We start from the raw sequence: 15,233 nt of genomic DNA, 5'->3' as shown, positions 1-15,233 counted from the left end.
TGGCGGACCATTCCAGGTATTTGTCTCTGGTAGTGTATTTGTACTAATTTTGTGCATTCTGCCTTAGAGGTGTATTTATGCAAATCAATGCATGCTCACTGTATTGCCCAAAAAATAATGCACTGCATATTTTTAGAAATAGTTTTATGCTAATTTTATGGCCTATGGCCAAAATAAAGTATTTATTTGAGTTAAGATGGTTACAGATATGACCTTATGAAGAACCTCGGGGAAACAGAGGTCAAAAGTAGGGGTGTGCTAAATTAGCAAAATTGGTGTTTGTGCAATTACGTGAAATTTCAGGAAAATTAAGCAAAATTATGCAGAATTATGCAAAATGCAAATCTGTAATTTATAGCTATATTTATAACATGCTTCCTCGTGTGAATGTTTGATGCACAGAAATTTGTGCAACGACAAAAATTGCACAAAAGACTTTTACTTGGAAATTGGAGGGATACTTATGCTGTGAACTCTATCTCCTAGGAAAAATGTATGTTATTCCAGTCGCATGTCACTTTTTCTATTTGCTTGAATGAACAATTTACATTCGCGGTCCAAGGTACAAAGCAACAGATATGTTGACTAACATCATGACTTGGCTGGGGCACCCCCTTTCGCCTGCTATCTTCATGATTTGTGAGTAAGATAGGTAAGTGTAAATCTTCATGCCCCCCGGTCCTGTCACTTCGAAGGAGCATCGTAAAGGTCCTTCTATCATACTGTTTCTTACATCAACAGAGGGGGCATTGAGTGAGGAAATGCTCTCTGTGGATGTATTGGGGCTTGTAGATGACTTGTCCAAATCTTCCACTGCTGCTCAGCATAGGAAGGGAAACAGGGATCTTGATAAAGTTACTGCACCCAACAAAACTGGTATAGGTTTCTTGCCGGGGGTGGGTTCCTCACCGGCAATAGCAGTGACAGAGGTTCTCCATAGCACAGTCACTTCCCCATCGGATTCTGACCGTCCAGCAAGGAAAAAGAAGAAAAAGGAGATGGGGTGAAAAAGAGACCACCTAATCTGAGAATCAGTTCAAGAAAGGGCCTAAGTGACCTCTCACAACTTGTGGAATCAGCAAATAATGCCTCAAAGGCTCACATAAGTTAGAACCATAAAGTTGTTCTCAGAAATGCTGTTGACTGACCTCTATCAGAAAGTTGAAGCCTTAATTATTAGAACTGTGGAAGATTTCTGTGGTAGACTGTCAAAGACTGAGTCTTCCTTAAAGATTTCGAGCTACCCATGCACTGACAAAATGAATCTGATGACTTACGTACTTTAGCACAACAGTCCAATAGGCTTCCCAGAGAGAGAGTAGTATCACAGTGTTAGGACAGAAATCAAATTTTTTTTCTGGAACCCTGCGAGAAGAAGAAAGGAGCAGGGGCCTGAGGCAGGGAATCCTACAGTTTTATGGCTATGAGAGAGGAGTTCCCGCCCACAGCTGGATTGTGGGCAACGCAGCAGAACCGACCTATAGTGAGCATTGACCAAGCAAATGAGAATCTATCAGCTGCACCGCCCACTAAAGTGATAAACTCTGAGAATTGCTTACATCTCTTCCAGACTCTACAACTTTGGCAGCTATCCTCAGCAGAGGTCCATCATTGAGACCTGGAGTGAAGAAATCTGCCCTCCAACATAAAAGCAAAGTTGTGTATTGGTGTAATAAGCGGAGGGATCATCTGGTTTCACATATTAATATAGTTACAAGAACAGAGTTGGTGGGCATCAGGGAAAAAACATGGGAGAGAAATTGTGTGGTAATTCATTTTGATCAGCATGATATTGCATCCCATCCTATGCAGCAATTAGGCCAGGCCAACTGTCCGTAAACTAAGATTAAGGCCCTCCCTATTGTTTTTTTTCCACCAGGCCCTAACCGCCATGCTCATAAATCAGTAGGACAAGCTTGTTGACACTCATGTAAAGAGGAAACCAATACTGCTATACAGCTATCAAATAGATATGAACCCCCTGGCACACTTGAGAGCAATAAGTGAGTGAATACTGTTAGTGGAGTATTATCCAGAGAATTACCCAGGTAATGACTACTGCTCCAGCAAAAACTCTAGGCCCAACTATAGCATTTAAGCAAAATAAACTTGTGAAATGTCTGAGCTGGAACATAACTGGCCTTGGGAATAAAAAATCAGACTATATATGGTGCCGTTTTATTAAGAGTTTTAATATCATTGGTTTGCAAGAAACATGAGACACAACAAACAACTTTTTCATAGATGTATATATTTTGGGTTTTTTGCCCCGCTGTCTACTCTGCTTCTAATAGAGCCAAAGGGGGTTTTAGCTACCTTGATTTCTTTAGATATTAATTGTAAACCTTTCCAAGTTGACACTCACTCTTTGTATTTGTTAGTAGTTAAATTGGGTTTTAAAAAGGCCCAAATATTTTGCTTACTAATTTCTATAATGTATTCTCTTCCACAAAGGAAATTGAGCATGTGATGGCACTGAAGGCTTTTGGGGACGTTTTTAGTGGTGGTATTAGGGGATTTTAACATCCATCCATTACTTTACTCCTGTCAGATCAGCGCCTCAGGTGACGAGTCTTATATAGACAATTCGCAACACATGGAGTATGCCACACAAGGGGATCTACTCAGTTTGATTTTGGCTGACCATAATGTTGTTTTTAACGGACTTACAGAACAAAGTAGAAGATCAGCTAAGAGTTACCCCCCTACCTTTATAGGCAGTGAGTCCATAAGCACTTTTGCCTAGTTTATTTTTCTGAGTGTCCCGGTCTCACTTGGAACACACAGTGTTTTTGTATTATATTCTTTGCTTAGGGGCTCTAGGGGAGCCACTGGGCTCCTGCGACTCTGCTTGCTCCCTGCAATTGGACCCATGGGGCCGGGTAAAAACAGCATTTGTTTTATTTAGGGGGCCCTGGTGCCTACCCAGGGCACCCCAGACAATTACTTGTGTCAGGGGCAACGGGTGGAGTCCCAGTGCCCCAGAGGCCTGCAGGCCCCCTGTTCTTGCAGGAGCTAGCTTTATGGGTTTTTTTAAAGTGGCACTCTCCAGTGCCCACCTGGGGCACACCAAAGCTTATCCCACATTAAGGGCTGCAGCTGGAGTCCCAGGAAACCTGCAGCACCTCTGGCTCTCTGTTGCACAAATATGGGTGCAGTGGGAGCCACCATTTCTCCCAACCAGCCGCTTCTTTTGCTCCTGTAGGATGGGAGCAATTCAGTGTATTTACCCTGCCGGAGAGCACGGGCAGGGAAAAGTTTTGTTTTCCCACTGAGCTGGAGCGGCTTTGAGCTCCCATCTGGTGGGAGAACATTACTCTTTTCCTGTCCACTCTTTCGGGCAGGGAAAAGACGGTGTCCGGTGGGTTGGAAATCCAATAACACTGTCCGAGAGCCGGCCCTGGGGGATGGCTCAGTGAGGTGAATGTGGTTGATAAGGTCCCCTTGGCTTCTTCGAGGATCAGGGAGGGAGCAGCACATCCCCCTTCCCTTTATTAAGTTATTGACCCTGGTGGATGGAGTCACTGGGGAATTTTTAGGCTTGAGGAGGGGACCGCATGGCCCCCCTGCCATTAATCTCGCCCTGCGATCTTTCAACCCACGGATACTCTGTAGCGTTATATATGCAAAGTTTTTTTGCATTATTTGCTCAGAAACTACTGAACAGATCTATACCAAATCACACAAAGCACTCTTTCTGTACCATGATCTAGCTTTCTACCAAATTTGGAGTAAATCTGTTCAGCGGTTTGGGCAGTAGCTATGTCTAAAGTTCCTGTGAAAAAATGAATGTGGAAAACTTGTTTTGGGACCCCTTTTTCTCAGCCACCACTTGTCAGATGCCCCCAAAACTTTACATACACAAACTAGTCAAAAAAGAACGTTTCTGGGAGATTTGTCAATCGGCACCAAAGTTATTAGCGATACAAAAAAGGCATTTCCTGTGGAAATATGATCCTAACTATAACTATGCTGTAGCAAATAAAACATTGTAACATTGATTTAGAAATATACATGTATTTATTCCATTATTTCCTATGGATGTTAGTCATCTTTCATGTCCATTTTTGTCAAATTGTTTTCCTGTTTGCTTTATTGCCTAGTCTATCATTGTCATTTTGGTCCGTTCATGGACTTTGCAGCCATTGTTTTACATTTCTCCTGTCGGTTTCAGATTAGAGTAATTTACTGTTACTTCATAAGAGTATAGTCGTTGGTGTGGTCTTAAAAATTAGTAAGGTTAGTATTTGGTATTTAATGTGTTCTTACTAGTGTTTTATGTATTCACTATTGTAGATTAGTGCAGCAGGCCTTTTGCAATTTACAAACTAACTATGTGTTTACATAAAAGTATAAATGTTTTAAAGATGAGGGCATGGCCTGGAAGCCAAGCAAGATGGCCGTGCTCTGTTAGAGCTCCAGCAGCCAAAGGAGTCATCTCTCTAGATCCGTACCTATCCCACCAACTCACCAGGCGATAGTGGAGGGGCTGACATGAACGGCCCCTTAGAGGCTGTTGGGGCCCTGTAGCAGCACGGTTATGAATGGGAAGGCTGTGAGGCTCCAGAGGGAGGATGTCTGCAGGTGCGGTCTGGGCCTGCTCAGAGGGCGGGTGGCACTGTCTGGCCTGCACAAAGTGCGGCTGTCTCAGCTTGGCCCTGTGTGATGTCGAGCCTGAGTCCTGCACCGTTGGAACTGCCAGGTGCCATGAGTAGTGGCACTGCCTGGGCTGGTGTTGCAAGGGTACCCTGCAACTGCTGACCTCAAATCTCAGAGAGGCGCAGGCTGCCTTAGATGACCACCATGATACAGCCAGGCCCAGCCACCCTTGTGAGTAAGACTAATATAGCATACTGTAAAATGCACCAAGTACCAGGAAGGCACACCAGGGAGTTAAAGGCCCCATGGGCCTGCTGTAGCACCCAACACAGACTATGATTGCCACCTATACTCTACATTGCAGCCAGTAGGAAACAGGCACAAGCTGAGAACTAGAAAAGCGGGTTGACCACTATATGTTGTCTAGATTGATGCAAGCTCTTTAACATAGCTCAAATGCCACAATGAGCAAAGGAGACACCCTCCAGGGCAAGATAGTATTTAAACCTAAAATATTCTCCCACAACGTGAATGCGGACACTAAGGTGGATCAACATGGCGCTTCTGGAGGGTGTTCTCCCGAGAAGGTGGAAGGAGGGGTGAAGGCACTCCTAGCAACTATGAATTGAAACTTGGCTAAAAAAGACAGCAAGACTGAAGCACTGACCCTGAGACTAGATACCATGAGGAAGAAGGTAGAAAAGCATAGGCAGCACTTTTATCTGAGAGAATAGAAGATCTCTATCCAGGTCTAACGCCTTGAGACCCTAACAGGTAAATTGCCAAGCTTAATAAGTACTGATTGATTGATTGTTCTCTGATGCAGATATTGATGCAATAGATGTGACCAGAACGCAAAAGGACATGTTGGTACAACTTGCGGCAGTGAAGAAGAAGAATGAGAATCTCTAAGCAATATATCATGGGGGTGCCAGAATCCATGGTAATGGGTAAAATGGAAGCACATGTGAAGAAGCTGATCACAGAACTGATGTGTTGCGGCTGTCTTCAGTGTTTGTCATGTAGAGGGCACACTGTGCACTGGCCCCCGACCTCTGCCGGGACTCTTATTGGCTAAACTACTGAACTATCGAGACTGTGATGCTACCCTTGCCCTGGCAAGGGAGCAATAAGATATTACCTACAATGGATCCCAGATAGTGTTCTACCTTGACTTCACATAGGGCATGCAGGAAGCCCACCGGAAATTTGCACTGCTCAAAAAGGAATTGCAAGACATGGATATTGGCTATGCCATACTGGACATGGTGAGGTTTCGATTCGCCCTTGATGGCAAAACTCATTTATTTACATATCACCAGGCGGATGAGACATTCCTGAACAGATGCACTAAACAGTGCTCTAGGCTCCACAGAGATGAGAACAGTATTTCCAAAGGATGGGGAAAAAGTTGCTTTTCATTGGTAGGCTACTATTGACCCAAAATTATAACCTCTGTACGCTAAACGGGCAAGCTGCCCGGCATTATAAATGGACAGACACAGGAAATGTGAGTCCACCAGTAGAGAACTGTGTCCTTGGACAGGATCTCATGCCAACACTAGAGAGAGGCACCATTTCCTGAAAATTAGTGTAATTAATATTGTTTGGCTGTTCATTTCTGTCATACACTTTGTATAGGTCATCCATATACTGCTACTGGCACTGTAGGTATACTCTGAAACTGCAAGGGGTGATTATTATTGAATGACAGAATGGGCAGCCCATGTGTAGTCTTAGGCCGTCCCCATGGTGAATACACCTTTAACTCACATGGGTGGGGGTAATTTTGTTGTTGAGTATGTTTTAGTATAGGGGATGGGTAAATAGCTGCATATTTTGGATTTGCGTGGATGGGGGTGAGAGGAAAATGAAAAACAGAAAAAGTTTACAATGAGGGAAGCACGACTGGGCAGTACAGAACAGAATAAAAGCATATCACATGCATTTGAACATTATGTCCCTCTGCCATGGATGAAACCTACAAAGAGACCATCTGAATTAAGACGTGGACTGTGTGGTATCTAAATGATAGACACAAAATGCGTAATGTGCTGGCCGATGCTAGGAGACATCTTGTGGTCACTTCACTTTTACAGGAAATCCACGTTGGAGTAGGGAAAGAAAATTGGGTGGCACACACTTGGGGTTCACATCTATACTTTGCAGACTATTCTGCTTACTCGAGAGGGGTAGCAATAGTAATCCGCAAGGAGTCCCCCATACCACATTACTGCAATAGGGGACCCAGATGGTAGATACCTGATCTTCCGGGGAGTGCTTCATCATACTCACGTCAACATAGTGAACGTGTATTGTGGTAAATATTTCATTACCGGTACTATTTTTTATGCGGTAAAGTCTATTAAGAATAACTCAGTAAATATAAGAGGCAGAATCCGTGGTATTAGAGGTTTTAAAAGGCTTTATTCCTATACAAAGGAATACAATTCGAATTGTAGGCATTCTATTCCATCACCACGAAAGTTCAGGAAGGAAGGGCATACATTATTGACAGATAAGCAGTTTTATAGAAAATACGTTACAGTGAAACAGATGCAAGAGGCGTAACAGCTGATAATACAGATAAACTGTGCATACGTAACTAATAGAGGCGTATACATGGGTGTAACTAAAATACGTCATTAAACATGATGTCACAAGTGGGTGGATCCATAAAAGAATCCTGCAATGTCAGCAGAAATGTTTGGCAGAGATGCGCGCGCAGCCGCATGACGTGTGATTGACGTGCAACTAGAGGGTGAAGGGGACTTGACATTTAGCTCTACATGTGGAGACAGAAGTCTGGGGTTATGTCAACCTAATCCCAAATCATATCTAATATCCTATGTTTAAAGAACTGTGTTATCCAAAAGGAGAGGTCTCTAGGATAGAATCTATTCTATACTGACTGTTAGTGCGTGTGCAAGCGTCTAAGTGTCTACACTAGATGCGAGGGGGTAGGAATATTCCATGGTAACGGGGCTATGAATTACTTGCATGAAGACAGCGAGGCCTGGCCCCTTTGCACGGTAGCTGGAGGAATGTTTACCTAAACTACTAGACAGGAATGCATCGGATGAGGAGCGGAGGAGATAATCTTGAAGGTGAAATACAGTTTTTGGCAGGCGATATGCTGGATCAGGCACCGTTAGCCGCGCAGGGAGTAGGACAAAGTTCATGGTCACAGATGCAGGCTCAGACTGGAGCTTTCAGAAGCAGAAGGCAGGAAAAGGCTTGATGACAGAATTCGGGCCTACTCGCCTGAATCTGTAAAATGTGGAAAGTGAACCATATAAAGTCGGTGGCCTTTCATACTTAGGAATGGAATATCTGACCCATTCATGGCGGGTCTGAAAGAGGACATGTTGACGGTGGACGCACATATATTTGCGTCTTCAAAACTGGAGCAGGAGGGAACATACATGTACTTATAGCATGCACATGGAGCCGTTGGGGTCTACGATAGGGGACATAACTGATCACAAAATTCACATTTCCTCATTCCCTCCTTGTCCCCTACGGACCCTCAGGAGATATCGATCTTCATCAATCCATCGATCTGTTCATATAGCATCATTTGTTCTTCTTTCTTCTTCCGGGATCTTGAACGAAAACTTGGATGTGGGATACACGAGGTGGCACACAGACCACAAATCGCTGGCCCACATTGTAGACATAAGCAGCAACTGAATAGTATGAGAAAGCCAATACCTAGGAAGGATAGGATTCTCCATCCCCAGGCTGACAACACGCCCCAGAACCAACCGGACCAAGTCCAGGTGCCTGGACTCTGGTGTATCTGGCTTACAATCTTATGAAGGCGAGTTATGGCTTTATATACTGACGGCGAATTTTCTGGTATGAAAATGCAGCAACTTGATCCGATGACCCTACAAGCTCCGCCCCTATCGGCCAGGATGACGTCAAGGACAAGACGATTTTGAAGCACAACAATCCGCATAGCAGACTGCTCTTCTGTTAAATTGCCTAAGGCGGAAATAGTTTTGTTCACTACTGCTTCAAGGGTTCTGGTTAATCTACGTATCAGCTTACTATTAGTGACTGTACCTATATAGTGAAAGAAACCTTTATTGAAATCTGTGTATTTTTCCCATGCTGTTTCAGTGTAATCGACAATTGGGAGATCTCTCTTCTGTCTATTGTGTACTAAATGGGTATTTCTATGATAATCAGGAGGAGCTAGGAAAACAGGTGGCAGAAGAAATGCTATGTAACAGGTACCATCCCAATCTAGAGGTAGACATATATATGCGGTCTGGCCACATATGAAGTAGGAATGATGGGAAGCTCTAAATGTAGACTTGCCTTGATCACTGAATTTTATTACAGTGGTGCATTTACTATGGCCCATGTGTATGGAACCATTCTTTCTTATACATAATTCCCCTTTTACTGGGAATACTGACATGGCGGGCAAGATTGGTGTAGCTTCAGATTCAACGTTCAGGATCATGAGGTTAAGTGTAAAATTACCTAATCCATATACTTCATTTTCTAGATCAGTTCCTGTTCTTCTGGGAAGTCACTCCTTGTTAGGGTAGCAGACTTTAAGTAAAACTAGGTTCAGGTTTCCCCATACCCAGTTGTCTTGATAAACTGCGGAATTTGAATCTAGGGAATTAATCAAACTAAACCATGCTCCACAGGAGCCATTGTGTGTGAACGGATAGGGAAAGAGGGGCAAAACTCCCTTATAGTTCTGATAGGGAGGGAGTCGGCCACATATCCAACAATTTGTGGCATTGCTGGTTTGATGGGAATGATGTAACATACTAATGAATGTGTTGTTGCGCAGCGCAAATCTATAGGACAACTCATGCGGAGGAAATTCGCTAAAAGAATGTTCTGCAGTTATATTGTAAGCACGTTTAAGAATAGGGTAATACATGTGCAATAGTATGCTGATAATGATGATCAGAAGACTTAGAAAAAACAAAATTAATAATGTTACTGTGCAGTGACTACGAAATGATTTACAATACGCATGCTTCTTGAGCTGCATCTGATGATTTCTTTCTCTATTCCGGTCTAGAGGATACATGTCAGAGACAAATTCAACCGATTCACCTTGGAGAGGACTTAAACAATCAAATTGTCTGACTTACTAGACCTTAATTTTAGTTTGTAAAGTTCTGGTTTTGTTAATCCAGCCAAGGGGAGCTTTGAGTCTGTCTGTGAGGGAATACAGGGTTGAGTATTCACACTGGATGGTAGTCCATAAAATTTCTTGATATAACTCGAGTGCAACCACCCTTTCCGTCCTTCGATCTTCACGGCTGTCCTTGTAGTCAGTAGAACTAACTTAGGCGACTTCCACCTAGGATCCAGTTGGGTCTTCCGGTCAAAATTCCTGACCAGAACCAGGTCCCCAGGAACCACGTCATGGGGCTTCACCTCAGTATTATCGGGAAAAGCTGCGGATACCTGTGAACGACAAGATTGTAGTGCAGACATCAAGGAAGCCAGGTAATCTGTCAGCATATTACAGTCAACATCAGTGATTTTGCGAGGTATAGGCGTCCCCCACATATTTGGTGGTCTACCGAAGATCACCTCGTACGGGGATAGCCCTGTTCGAGAATGTGCTACCATTCTCATGTAAAAGAGCGCAACTGGTAAGGCTACTATCCAATCGACTCCTTTTTCTCTACATATTTTGGACAATCTAATTTTCAGAGTTTGATTATGGCGTTCCACGAGACCTGCTGCCTCGGGATGTCGGACACAGTGGAATTTCCATTGGTAGCCTAATAAAAGGGAAACGTGTTTCATTAGTTCGGATGAGAACGGCTGGCCGTTATCTGAGTAGACAACACGTGGTAAACCGTACCGTGGGAAGAATTCTCGAACTAACTGTTTGGCAGTAGTCGGGGCAGTGTAATCTGAAACCGGGTATGCTTCTGTCCAACGGGAAAGAGCACAGACAACTACGAGAACATATTTGAATCCTCAACATCGTTCCATCTGGATATAATCCATCTGGAGGACTTCAAAAGCATGATCGGGAGTTTGAAATCCACCCTGCTCTACGGGGATGCTTTTACCTGGATTAAACTGACAACATATCATACAGGTACGAACTTTTTGTTTAGCTGCTGCTCGCAAGTGTTTGTTGAACCAAATGTGTTGAATGCTGTCTAGCATAGCTTTTTCTCCTAGGTGCGCTGGACTATGTATTGTGTTAATGATAACTTGAACCATTGAGTCGGGAAGAAACCATATAGATTTTTCCTTCGTCATCCATACTTGATCCGTTTGTATCCCTCCTAATTCAGTCCATTTCTTTATTTCTTCTGGTGTAGCATGTGTCTGTATGTCAATTACATCAAGGGCGGGATCCTTAACTGTCATGCAATGTGTTGGCGTCGGAACTATTGTCTTTGTCATGTCAGTTGTGTGAGTCTGATTCTGAGCAGTCTGTTTAGCTGTTCTGTCAGCTAGGTCATTACCCTGAGAAATGACATCGGTAACCTTTGTGTGGGCTTTGCATTTCATAATCGATATTGCAGCAGGTAGATGAATCGCGTCTAATAGGGCTTGAATGAGGGGCCCGTGTTGGATGTGGGCACCGTGAGAAGTTAAATAATCTCTTTCTCGCCACAGCACGCCGAAGTCATGGACGACTCCGAATGCATAACGTGAATCCGTGTATATGTTGACTTTCTTATTTTTGGCTTGAATACAGGCTTGTGTCAGAGCGATGAGCTCTGCTGCTTGAGCTGACAAAGTGTTAATGCAATTTGTTTCAATGACTTCAGTGTCTGTTGTGACTGCGTAAGCGGCCACTAACTCTCCTGTACTTGTTCTCATACATGACCCATCTACATATAATGTCAAGTCTGGATCTGACAAAGGGATATCTGTCAAGTCTTGTCTGGGTTTCGTCGTGATAGTAATGACTTCGACACAATCATGTGCCAATGGATCTGTTCCGCCCACTGGTAACAGTGTGGCAGGATTTAACGTATTACAACGTCTGATTTCTATGTGTGGCTGAAACAATGTTAATTCGTAACCGGTGAGTCTCGCTATAGTCAAGTGTTGTGTTTGTGTACGGTTCAAGAGAACCTCTACTGCGTGTGGTACTTGTACTGTCAATTGGTGTCCTAACACTATGGCATCGCTTTGTCTGATAGCTAAAGCTGTTGCTGTCACCGATTTCAGGCACGCAGGAAGAGCCTGAGCTACTGGATCTAATGTACTAGAGAAATAAGCACATGGTTTGTGTGATCCTGCTTGTTCCTGAGTGAGCACTGACAAGGCAGTACCTTCGCGTTCTGTAACAAAGAGTGTAAACTGTTTATTGTAACATGGTGTTGCTAAAACAGGTGCTTGGCATAAAGCTTTCTTTAAGCTTTCAAAGGCATATGTATGTTCTGGAGTCCAAGGGAGGACAGTCGATGTGGCTGCCTCCTGTGTTGTCAACTGGATGAGTGGTTTTGCTAGAAATGCATATTGAGGGATCCACTGCCTACAGTATGAAGTGAGGCCTATAAAAGCCCGCACCTCCTTTTGTGTCTTGGGTGGTGGCATGTTAGCAATTAACTGGATGCGGTCGGGTGTAAGCTGCCTTCCCTCCTTGGACAGCGAGTGCCCAAGGTAAACAACTCGCTGGACACAGAATTGCAGCTTAGAAGGGGACACCTTGTGCCCCTTGTCGGCCAGAAATTTCAAAACCGTCAGTGACGCTTTTTCACATTCAGGTTCGCTACGAGCGGTGATCAGCAGATCATCGACATATTGAAGCAAGGCAGTGTTAACTGGCATGTGGATACTGTCAAGTTCTCGTTTCAGTGCTTGGCTATAGATGCTGGGGCTTTCTGTAAATCCTTGAGGTGCGCGTGTGAATTTAAAACTTCGTCCATTTAAACTGAATCCGAACAAATATTGACTTTCCGGATCGATTGGGACACTAAAGAAAGCATTCTTGAGATCAATTACAGTGAAGAACGTTGCTTCTGAGTCAATAGCTGTGAGTAATGAAGAGATATCTGGGACCACAGGGTATTGTGGTACAATACATTTATTTAATTCGCGCAGATCAATAACTAATCGATATACTGATGGTGCTTTTGGATCCGTTCTTTTAAGAATCGGAATTATCGGAGAATTACATACATTGGAGTCGGTTTCGACAACCACTCCTTGTGCAATGAGCTCGTCAATGATTTGCAGTAAAGCCACTACAGCATCTGGTGGTAACTTGTATTGTCGCATTCGTGGTAGTACTATTCCTGTTTTCAGGGTAACTCGATATGGTGTAATGTTCATGCAACCAACATCAGTGGGGCCTTGTGCCCATAAATGTGTAGGTAAATTCTGCAGTCGGTGATCCATGTCTCTGGACACGTAGTGACCTTTAAAGTCACGTAAAAATAGTCGTACTCCTTCCGGAGAACAACATATTATGGCTCCTAGAGCTTTCAATGTTTTTATGCCTAACAAGTTTTCTGGACATGATTTAGTAAGCAATAAATCTGTAGTACATGTCAATGGACCGACCGTAAGTGAAAGAGGTTGTGTTACGTCATTAATTATAGGTTTTCCTGAGAATCCAAGGGATATATTCTGTGAGCCTGAGAGGGGTGCCCCTGGAACTTCACTGCGTCTTATAGTTGTTCTGCTTGCCCCTGTATCAAGTAAAAACTTTCTGTCTTCCCCTAATAGTTCACTATGTACATAAGGTCCCTCTTGGTCTACAGGAACCTCAATAAGGGGTAAGCCAACTTCCCTCTCTAGGCTATCTCATGAGTATCGTTGATAATCGGGATAATCTGCTTGTGCATACTGATACATCTGTTGTGTTGTCGCTTGTGTTGCAGCAATAGGCTGCGCTTGTGGTGATGCTACGATCTGTTGTGGAGCTGCCTGTTGCGGAGCTAGTTGTTGCGGAGCTAACCTAGGTTGTGCATGTTGAGGGATTTGTTGTTGATTCTGATCCTGTCTATGTGGACGTGGTCTCTCCTGAGTTCTACCTGTAGCAATATTATGTTTCAGGACTGGACAATCGTGTATATAATGACCTTGTTGTTTACAATAGTTGCATGTCCCTTTCGTTGGACCTGCGGAATCACCCTTTTGATGACCATTGGCTGGAACTGACTGTGCAACAAGCATTTTCATTTTTGTATCTTTCATACGTCTTTGTTCATGTTCTTGTTCTTCTCTAATTCTATTGTGGTGATATTGTAACATCTGTAACATCTGTGATGGGGTATTACCTTGCCAGGTACTTTCGAATTTCAATACTCTATTCTTGACTTGCAGCAGAGAATTCTCAACTAATTTTGTCACAAACAGATGTGGATATGACTCACTACTTGCTTTTATGCCACTATTTATACCAAAACATTTTTCAAATCGGGAATAGAAATCACTAGTGTCTTCGTCTGGCTTTTGTTTACAGGCTGTGATTGCACCCCAGTCTTCCTTTTTCGTAGTTAATAAACGTGGCAATACCTGTATTAGTAATCCTGCTAGTGCTGTAGTCTTTTCCCCAAGCCCTGCTCCTGCAGCTCGGGCTTTTTCTTCGTTTTCCAACGCTGTCCAATCTATCTTTTGGTCTCCCACCTCCCATTCTTTTTCTTTGAGTTTCTCATAAACACCGGCGGGTAATAGGACTTTTAATATTTTCATAATGTCGGGGTAGGTATACTCTCCCATGAGTAACATGTCCTTTATTTCACGGTGGAAACCTGCTGGGTCCTTGTCATGGCTGGGTACTACTTTCTTCATTTCTAATAATTCCAATTTAGTTATAGGCGTGTACACAAATACACGTGTAAAATTATCACCGTCACCTCTGATTGGGTGAACTTCGCGTAACGGGTTCTGTCTATCTATGTGATACATTTTTCTTCCCATAATGGGAACTGGAACGTGTTCTGGGCATACGAAATTTAAATATTGGTTTCGGGATTCTAGAATTTCTTTAATCAAATCAGTACCTGACCCTCTCCATATGTTCGTGAGTAGTTCTGTCAATATGTCAGGTAAGGGTCCTGGATCGGAGTGTTGGCTTTTATATAATATAAGGAGGTGTTGAATCATGTATATACTAGCTAAACGCTGTTCGTATGGGTCAAGATTCAGAAACGTGTGTGCAAGTACATCATCGTTGTATTCGCTGGGACTGTCAGCCCATTGTACTGCTGACCTGGCTAATTCTTGTTCGTCCATGGAATCGAGCATGTGGTACCCCCTTCGATCTCGGAGTAATTTATCAGCGGCTTGGAATAGGTGTTCAGGGGATTTTGTATTTAACATAGGGTTTGGAAAATGTCTATTATATTCTGGACGTATTGGACGTATCGGATCGTTAAAACCTCTGGCATTATTATGGGGTCTTCCTCTACCTACATAAGCTATCGTTTCTACTTGCTCTGACTCTTGCTCCTCCTCTTGTTCTGATTCTACTCTGTCTGTTTCTCGTCTTTCTTTATGTATTCGTTCTACTTCTTTGCGGATCTTTCGACACATGGCGATTATACACGCCTGTCTATCATGTTTCTCTTCTGATATATTCTGACCCCATTTGGTAAGTTTTTGCATGGTATCGTGATCTGCCCCTGGCCTGTCTTGATTCCTAATTACACAATTTATGAAAAAAC

The sequence above is a fragment of the Triturus cristatus genome, chromosome 8 (genome assembly GCF_964204655.1).
Source record: "Triturus cristatus chromosome 8, aTriCri1.1, whole genome shotgun sequence".
In the NCBI taxonomy this organism is placed as follows: Eukaryota; Metazoa; Chordata; class Amphibia; order Caudata; family Salamandridae; genus Triturus; species Triturus cristatus.
The sequence above is the reverse complement of the archived record's forward strand: the minus strand, read 5'-3'. Positions refer to the sequence as shown.